The sequence below is a fragment of the Microtus oregoni genome, unplaced genomic scaffold (assembly GCF_018167655.1).
Source record: "Microtus oregoni isolate MIOR12 unplaced genomic scaffold, Mior012 000000F_ref0000247, whole genome shotgun sequence".
Lineage (NCBI taxonomy): Eukaryota > Metazoa > Chordata > Mammalia > Rodentia > Cricetidae > Microtus > Microtus oregoni.
This window is the reverse complement of record NW_024543059.1, coordinates 37391793-37401850: the sequence shown is the minus strand read 5'-3', so window position 1 is coordinate 37401850 and position 10058 is coordinate 37391793. Positions and strand designations below refer to the sequence as shown.

The following is a 10058-nucleotide window of genomic DNA, read 5'->3' as shown; positions in this document are numbered from 1 at the left end:
ATTATGAATAGCTCATGTACAACTCATGCATTTCTCATGTGCTGTTGACTATAGTGTCAATATGCTGTTGCTGTTTACAAAATGAAATCCCTGAATTATAGAAGAATACCCTATTCTTTCTAGTAAAATGGACACCAACTGTGTTTATTTGAAATTATAATTTGTGTTTAAGACTGAGATAAGTTTTAGGCCCATCACTCTGGGATCTTATTCCGTGTGAGTACCAACAATGACATTAGTCACAAGATTAAATTCACTATCCAGCAGAGCTGAGGTGGATTGAGGAAGCATCTTCAGCTAACATGGCAGATCCCCATTGGCCTGTTTTTCTTAACTGCTTTTCTCTTCCAGGTCTAAAACTCCACAAATTCATCTGGAACAGGCCACTGCCCATGACGAGAGCCACCAGCAGAAGGATCTCCAGGAAGAACTAGGTGCTGAGTCCCATCCACAGCAATATTGAATTCTAAGGACACATATTCTTCTTCAATTTTGTTTACCCTTGTGTCATAGGTTCTGATTTTGCCTAGCCAGTGACCTAGCATGGTTGCTTCTGGGCCTAGATTATTATTATTATTATTATTATTTTGATCATACCACTTGAGAGACCTGAGGAAGCCAATGTAAGCCACAAACACCTTCTACACATGTTCTTCACATTGGGATCAAGATAAAAAGACACCGCCTTCAGGTGTGAACACACCAGTGAGGGAAATTCCAGCTCACCTACAGGTGATCACACCTAATGTGATTCATGTGACTGTGACTCAGTTCTTGAGAAGAGAAGAACGCATCAAAAATATACTTGAGATACAGAAATCCTGAGACAAAAATTTCTCAGAAGACTACATTTACCAGCAATTGGACACTGCCTTGGGGTAACATGACATAGAACCTCCTATGTTGAACGGACCCAGGAATCTTGAAGAGACCATTAAAATTGTGACTACCTCACTAGCATGTCTCTTAGGCAAGCACTTGCCTGTAGTGGGTGTAGTAGGTGCTATCAATATGCAGTGATAAATGCTAACTGGCTTTATTTTTGTTTGCTTTTTGTTTCAGAATTTTGTTTATGGTTCATTTGGTTTTGGTTTTGCTATTTTGATGTTATTTATTCTTTTTATTAGTACCATAATTTTCAAAGTTTATCCACTGTTTATGTTCACTATTGTGTAGTAGGTACTATCAATATACAGTGATAAATATTAAATAGCTTTATTTTTGTTTGATTTTTGTTTTAGATTTTAGTTTATGGTTCATTTGGTTTTGGTTTTGCTATCTTGATGTTATTTATTCTTGTTATTAGTACCATAATTTTCCAAGTTTATCCATTGTTTATGTTCACTATTGTTTAAAATATATTGTTTATTAATAAAAAAGCAATTTCCAACTTTTCACACTTAATCCCAGCTTCTTTAATCAAGTGTGGTGTCACACAGCTTTAAGCCCCAAATTTCCATGTACAGGTGGAAGGCATGGGTCAATACCTAGTGGATGTCAACCACTTGCCCATTGGCAGTTGGGCCACAGGTGCCTTTGTGAAGCTCCTGATGGCAGTACTGATGGTGAAGGAGATCAGGTGGCATCCTGTGTGCATGGTGCTTGTTCTCCTGGAGGCCACCAGTAGCTTCACCCTTCAGTGTTGTATGCAGGGAAAGGCAAAGGAAACAGTAATAGATAATAAGATCCCGAATGGAGACTTTTCTAGCAGCTGCCCCCCAAATCCTGGGGCAGGTGTCCCTGGAGAACTTAGGGTTTGGCATCTCTGCTCTCTTCCCTCTAGATCGTCGGGAATGTTCACCATGCAGTGGAAAATGTCAGGCTGGAATATATCCCCATGGTTCCCCAGTGACTCCCTGGGCACACCAAGCAGAGGTCAGGAGTGATGCAACCAGTGACAGAAATAACATTTAGGCCTTATGGAAAACCTTGACCAATCTTTCCCCCATGTCATTCTCTTAAGGCAACCCTACAGAGGACAACCGTCTTGACATTCTGTGGTCACTGAGGAGCAGAAGAATCTGGGTCTTGGACACAACCAATGGTGTGGGAGGTGTCTGAGTCTCAGAGCAGTGAAGCCAGAGGGCACTAGAGAAAATAACCCCATTTATCTTGTGTCTGAGGGCCTGAGGTTACCTGACAGGGAGGTCTCTGTCTTTGGGTAGAGGAGGGAGCATCTTTGGTTTGGTTTTGGGTTTTAGACAGATTCTCATTTTATTCCACATTGGCCTTGAAGTTACTATTTCTGGGGTTCTCTACCTGGGTTCATACCTATGCCCATTAAAATCACAGATATTTATACTATAATTCATTTGTAAATTTAAAATTTTCATTTGTTAAGTTACAAGGAAATTATTTCAGTACCGGGATGGCACAGCATGAGGAAGTATATCATAGGTCACATAACTGGGAAGGCTGAATACCACTCAACTGCATGGTGGAGGCTCCTGCCTCTAACTCCTGACTGCTGGGACTTTACCTGGTCCTTGCAGTGTGTGGGATCTAACCCAGCCTTTTGTGTATAAGAGAAATGTGCCCTACCACTTGAACAATGGTCCTCACCACATCACAGCCATTTCTGGAGGCAGGCCAGTGTCTTCAGGCAGGTGGATAGTATACGAGTCACCCCTTTGACACTTGGGCACCCAGACATTCACAGCTAATGACAACAACAGAAACATTGCAGTGTTCAGGCAGTACCAAGACTGTTCTGGATGCTGAAGAAGCCCCTTGTGATTGGTCGAAATATCAAGAGTAGAACTGGAGCTGTGGTCATGACTGTGGATGAAACTTCCAGAAGGAAGCTGCATCGTTTTGGGAGCCAACACCCGCCTGGAGGCACATAGGAAAGAGTTGAAGAGGTTAAGAATCCGGATCTGTGTCCTACTTCAAATTCACCATCATATCCAGTGGCCTCAACCTGGTGTGGTAGTTCCTTCTGTTTTAGTGTTGCTTTCATTGGTTAATTAATAAACTGCATGGCCTGATAGGTTAGAACATAGGTGGGTGGAGTAAACAGAACAGAATGCTGAGAGGAAGAGGAAGTGAGCACAGATGCCATGCCACTGCTCTCCAGGGCAGATGCAATGAAGCTCCAACCCAAGATGGACATAGGCTAGAATCTTCCTGGTATGCGCAAGTGGTGCTACACACATTAATAAAAATCGGCCAAGCAGTGTTTATATGCATACAGTTTGTGTATCGTTATTATGGGTCATAAGCTAGCCAGGCGGTCAAGAGCTGGGTTGTAGGATTGCAGCCCCTCAGCTCCTTACAACAGAGGATCTATACATGTTTTTCTTTGGGTTCACCTTATTACTTAGCTCTTATAGGCACGCAAACTATATGCTCAATGTCCTTTGATATTGGCTAGAATCCACTAATGAGTGAGTACACACCATATTCATCTTTTTGGGTCTGGGTTACCTCACTCAGGATAGTGTTTTCTATTTCTATCCATTTGCATGAAAAATCATGATGTCATTTTCTTGTACCACCGAGTAATACTCGTGTGTGTGTGTGTGTGTGTGTGTGTGTGTGTGTGTGTGTGTGTGTATGTGTGTGTGTGTGTGCGTGCGTGCGCCATACCTTCTTTATCCATTCTTCCATTGATTGGGTATCTCTTGGGTATATTTCCAAGAGTGGAATTGCTGGATCCTGTGGTAGGTTGACTCCCAGTTTTCTGATAAACCACCACACTGATTTTCAAAGTGGTTGCATGACTTTTTTTACATTTGCTATCTTAGTTTGCTTCATGTTGTTGGATAAGATACCCAAGGCTGAATAATTTATAAGAAGAAATTTGGTTCAATTGCAGGTTTTGGAGGGTCAAAACCTATATTGGTTGAACCCCATATGCTTGGCCTATCACGTGATCCTCTGGCCCTATCAGTAGCAGGAGTTCTTGGGAGGGAGATCACATGGCGATGAGGAAGCAGTAGAGTCAGTTGAGAGCCTGGACTACCTTTATATCAACCTGCTCTCCAGATGAGCAGTGTAGTCCCTGTATCCTTCCCTAAGGCACTGCTGACAACACTACCATGCTGAGTTTTGGGTGGGTGAAACCACAGCACTGGCCTTGACATCTCCCATCTGTCATTATTTCCAGGTTTGTTAAAAAGCTTGCTGTAGACTGAATTGACCTTATCGGCTGCTATGGTAATGTGCATCTGTAATATCCTCAGCCGGCCCCTGTGTTAAAGGGTGGGTCTCCAGCCCATGGTGCTTTGGGTAGTAGGGGGGACCTATAAGAAATGGAGACTAGAGGGAAGATTTCCATAGGCATGCTGCCCTGGAGTGAGACACTGAGAGCCCAATCTGTCCTCTTCTTTCTCATATCTGGACTGTGAGGTGAAGGGCTTGTCATGTGCTGCCACCACAAGGGCCTACCTCACCACAGGCACAAAACAGTGAACACAATCAATCAGAACTAAAAGCCTTTAAAATGGAAACTAAAGTAAATCCCTTCTCTTTACCCTTGACTATCTCTGGAAATTGTTAGAGTAACAAACACTTACACCCTTACGTCTGCATATTTCCTTGTGCCCAGAGCTTCATAATAAAAATAGTTAAAAAGAAAAACCAAAAAGGCACAAACCTATTAATAGGTTATCTTGCTATGTTGTTTATCCAATCAGTTTTGTCCTCCTCAAATAACCGTAATGTTTGTTCCTCTCCCTCAAATATTTGAATCTTGTGTTTCTTTGTCTTATCTTATTGCTTAGGCTAGGAATGCAGTCTCATCCTGGCCAATCTCAGGTTCAGAGGCCACTTTGAGTTGTCATCGCTGGGGAGGCCTCTTTAATTCTGCCATTAAATTCAGTGCTTCCCTTCGATGTTTCTTTGTGTTCCTTGCGTTGGACAGCTTTCATAATTCCATGTCAGTTTTTACTAGGAAATGATGTGTAGTTCCGTAAAAGTGTGTATTCAACATTCACAGAGACGGTCATGCAGTTTTCCTCCCTAACCTATTAACAGCGTGGAATTATTAACAGATTTCCAGATAGTAAACCACACTTACTTTCATGAGAAAAAGCCTTGCTTCCTCAGGGTATGTTGGACTTTCAGTTCTTTTCTGAATCATTTTTGCTGTTTTGTACAGAATCACTTCTCAACCACATTCCTAATTATATGGTTGATGTATGAAGTCAGGAATATTCTGAAAACTCTTGGAACATCCTGGATACATGATGTGGAAAGTTCCAGATCTTCATAAATGAAATGGCTTATTGAAAAGTAATAAAACACCAAGAAAAAAGGCAACCTACTGACTGGGAGAAGATCTTCACCAACCCCGCAACAGAAAAAGGTCTGATCTCCAAAATATATAGAGAACTCAGGAAACTAGACTTTAAAATGCTAATTAACCCAATTAAAGAATGGGGCACTGAACTGAACAGAGAATTCTCAGCAGAGGAAGTTCAAATGGCCAAAAGACACTTAAGGTCATGCTCAACCTCCTTAGCAATCAGGGAAATGCAAATCAAAACAACTTTGAGATATCATCTTACACCTGTCAGAATGGCTAACATAAAAAACTCCAATGATAGCCTTTGCTGGAGAGGCTGTGGAGGAAGTGGTTCCCTCATCCATTGCTGGTGGGAATGCAGACTTGTGCAACCACTGTGGAAATCAGTTTGCTCTTTTCTCAGGAAATTCGGGATCAACCTACCCCTGGACCCAGCAATACCACTCCTGGGAATATACCCAAGAGATGCCCTATCATATGACAAGAGCATTTGTTCAACCATGTTCATAGCAGTATTATTTGTAATAGCCAGAACCTGGAAACAACCTAGATGCCCCTCAATGGAAAATGGATGAAGAAAGTGTGGAATATCTACACATTAGAGTACTACGCTGCGGTGAAAAACAATGATTTCTCGAATTTTGCATGCAAATGGATGGAAATAGAAAACACTATCCTGAGTGAGGTAACCCAGACCCAAATAGATGAATATGGGATGTACTCACTCATAATTGGTTTCTAGCCATAAATAAGGGTCACGGAGTCTACAATTGGTGATCCTAAAGAAGCTAAGTAAGAAGTTGAACCAAAGGAAAAACATATAGTTATCCTCTTGGCTATGGGAAGTAGACAAAGTTGCCGGGGAGAAAATTGGAATCTTGTTGGTGGGGTGGGAAGGGGGTAAGGGGAGATGGGGAGAGAAAAGGGAGAAGGGGAGAATGGGCGGAAACTTGGGGAAAAAGGAACATTGGGATAAAGGAAGGTAGGATAGGGGAGCACGGAAGCACAATTCTTAGGTAAGGGAGCCACCTTAGGGTTGGCAAGAGACTTGAACCTAGAGTGGCTCCCAGGAGCCCAAGGCGATGTCCCCAGTTAGTTCCTTGGGCAGCTGAGGATAGGGAACCAGAAATGACCCTAGCCTATAGCAATACTGACGAATATCTTGCATATCATCATAGAACCTTCATCTGGTGATGGATGGAGATAGAGGCAGAGACCAACACTGGAGCACTGGACTGAGCTCCCAAGGTCCCAGTGAGGAGCAGAAGGAGGGAGAACATGAGCAAAGATGTCGGGACCACGAGGGGTGCACCCACCCATTGAGACAGTGGAGCTGATCTACTGGGAGCTCACCAAGGCCAGCTGGACTGTGACTGAAAAAGCATGGGATAAAACTGGACTCTCTGAGCATGGCGAACAATGAGGGCTGATGAGACGCCAAGGACAATGGCAAGGGGTTTTGATCCTATGCAATGTGCTGGCTTTGTGGGAGCCTAGCCAGTTTGGATGTTCACCTTCCTAGATATCGACAGAGGGGGGAGGACCTAGGACTTACCACAGGGCAGGGAACCCTGACTGCTCTTTGGACTTGAGAGGGAGGGGGAGGGGAGTGGGAGGAGGGGGAGAAGGATGGGAGGAGGGAGAGAAGGGTGGGAGGAGGGGGTGGGAAATGGGAGGCTGGGAGGAGGTGGAAACTTGTTTATTTTCTTCCTTTTCTCATTAAAAAAATTAAAAAAAAGAAAAAAAAGAAAAGTAATAAAATGAAAAAGCAGAATTGTGAGGTAGATCTGAAGCTAGTGGATGATCTCTCCGGAATTAATCTGCTTGCTGCCTTTATAGGCATTACTTCTTTCATTCAATCCCCAGGAGTCTAAACAAAGTTCAGGGACAGGGAGAACTGCAGGTCCCATTCTTTCATCCTGGTGGATGACAGATACATCAGAAAGACAACATTCATAATTGTCACTTGATTGGCAACTTTGAGAAGAAGTATGTAGTAACCCTGGGTGTGGAGGTTCACCCTTGTGTTCCATATCAACAGAGGAGCTATCAAATTTGATGTGTGAGACACAGCTGGCCAGGAGAAGTTTGGGGCCTGCATGATGGCCACTGCCACCAAGCCTAGTATTCCATTATAATGTTTGCTGTGGGAACAAGATTTACTTGTGAAAACAAACCTAATTGGCATAGATAATGGGTATATGTGAGTGAAAATATCCCCATTGTGTTGTGTGGCTACAATATGTCTATTCAAGAGGAAAATGAACGCATAATGTCATGTCTTCCATTTAAAGAAAAATATTAAGTTCAGAGACATTTCTGCTTAAGTAAGGACAAATTTGAAAAGCCCTTTTTCTTGCAAGCCAAAAAGCTCACTGGAGATTCTAAGTTGGAGTTTGTTGCCATGCCTGCTCTTGCCCCACCTCATGTGAGCTGGTTATGGACCAGCTTTGGCAGCACAGTGCACCTATGATTTAGAGGTTGCTCAAATGTCTGCCCTCCAGGATGAGGATGATGACCTGTGAGAAAGTGGGGATGGACGCCTGCATCCTCAGAGGTCCAGCTTTGCAGCCCAGTGTCCTGTGATGTCCCTGTGTGCCAGCTCACATAGCTATGTAGAATGTGTGATTTTCTTGGATGCTGAAGGAGACGAATGGGCTCCAGAGTAAATGTGGAAGTTAGAACAAACCTTAGCTTTGTTTAGATTGAAATAAACTATGTGGAATACAGATGTTTACTTCCTGAACTTCAATGATAAGGCTGTGTGGTCACAATGAAATATTCAGTGGTGAGATCTTGTTTGTTATTCTCATCCCTATTCCCATTTTTTTAGAAACATAAAAACGTTTAAAATAATCCTAAAAAAATTGAAAAAGTCTGGTCTCTATTGGTGAAATATGTCTTTAATCCCAGTACTCAAAAAAAAAAGGGGTAGATCTCTGTGAGGTCGAGGCCTGTCTGGTCTACAGTGTGAGTGCCAGGACAGCCAAGGTAAATGGTGAGAGCCTGTCCCCTAAATAAATAAAGAAAGAAATAGGAGAAAAGTAAGCTACGATATGGAGGCGGTTTTAGCTGTGTTGAATCGAAATTTGAAGGTGTTAATGCTAAAACGGTTTCTATCATTTTGATAAAAGGTTATAGGAACTCAAATCTCAGAAGCAGAAATCACAATACCTAAGTTTCTGGGTGATACTTTCTGTCTCCAAATAGGATGAAAGGAAATCAAAACGAAGATACTGTGGGTATTTTTCCTCAGAATTTTACCAGAAGAGAACCCCAACATTTGATTTCTCAGCAACATCTTCCTAAAGGAAAGGAGTTCATAATGTATTTAGAATGCTTCTGGTTCGTTCCAGGCCTGTTGTGTTTTATGTGTCTGGTCATATGTTTGTTCCCCATGCAAGTGGATGTGGTTTCCCATGGTTCTAACAGCTGTCTTAGAGTCACCAGGGATGATTAAACTATATTTCTTTCTACTGGGCAGCCTGAGTTTCCCAGGTGGCCCTGATAAGCAGAGAACCACCTTCTAGGTACCACACCTTGAGTACAGACCTTTTTAAAATTTTTATTGATTTTTATTGACCTCTACATTTTACTCTTCTCCTGTCCCTGCCTCTCCCCTCTCATTCATCCCTCTCCCAATGTCCTCAGGTTCTCAAATTACTCAGAAGATCTTGGCTTTTTCTACTTTTCGTGTGTAGTATGAAGGATCGGGCTGTGTCCAGCCACCTGGCTAGCTTAAACCTCAAAATAACAATGAAGAAATTTTATTAATTTAATTACTGCATGACCATTATCTTGCCTGTTATTGGATAACTCTCACATATTAGTTTAACCCATCTCCATTATTGTGTTTTGCCACTTTACTGTGACTTACCAGCATGAGTCTACCCAGCGTTCATATTGGGAAGGAGAACCACAGTGTCTGCCTGACTCTGCTCTTCTTCCCATCATTCAGTTCTGTTTTACCTCTTACCTAAAATGCAGCCCTATCAAAATTCCAAGGCAGTTTCTTTATTCAACCTATGTAAGCAACACAAATATAGTAGGACCTCCTATACCATTTCCCCTTTTCTGTTGAAACAAAAATGAAAGGCTTTCACGTTAACATATTAAAATTACATATAACAAAACAGTTATCAAGCAAGAATTACAGTTACAATATTTATATCTATTTTATCTTTTAATATAACAAAGGAAAATGATAACTATATCTATTCTTCAAGTCCATCAAAGACTCCAGAAGGATATAGTATTGCCTAAGTAAACGAGAAATAAGCAACTTCCAAAACTCTAGAAATGACAGAGACAACTCGCTGCCTGGACAGTCACGCAAAGTTTTTCTGTACTGTTGGAGCATCCACCTTTGGCCTTCAGGCCCATAGTATCCAGCAGAGTTTTCCATGAAGCAGGAAATTTCAAAGACATTTCATTCACTTTCTTCTGTGTTCTGCAGAATGTCTCCCAGACTCTTTCATGAATCAGGAACGCTGAAGGATCATCTCACCTTTAGGCAAGTTCACCAGTCCTCTCTCTGTGGGTTCTTTGTATCCAGTTTATGCACCAGTTCAGGCAAGAGCAGTTTCTTGCCGAAATGGATAACCAACTCTATAAGGAGCCTCTACAATGCCCATCTTCCTCTTGAAGTAGATTGGTGCAGCCAGGAGTAGACGTGTTTCATTTTGTCATGCAAAGTCCTACGCTATTAAAACATATTAAATGCCATATTTTGTAGTCTTTGAAAGATATGAAGAATGCCTATCTACCTGTAATATTGCTATATATCTAGAAAATCTAATGAACAGATCTA

At 42.0% G+C, this 10058-nt stretch overlaps 1 pseudogene; it reads left to right on the top strand.

Moving 5' to 3' along the window:
- Window positions 1-1475: 1475 nt before the first annotated feature.
- On the top strand, window positions 1476-7773 carry LOC121460920 (annotated as a pseudogene).
- The last annotated feature ends 2285 nt before the right edge of the window (window positions 7774-10058 follow it).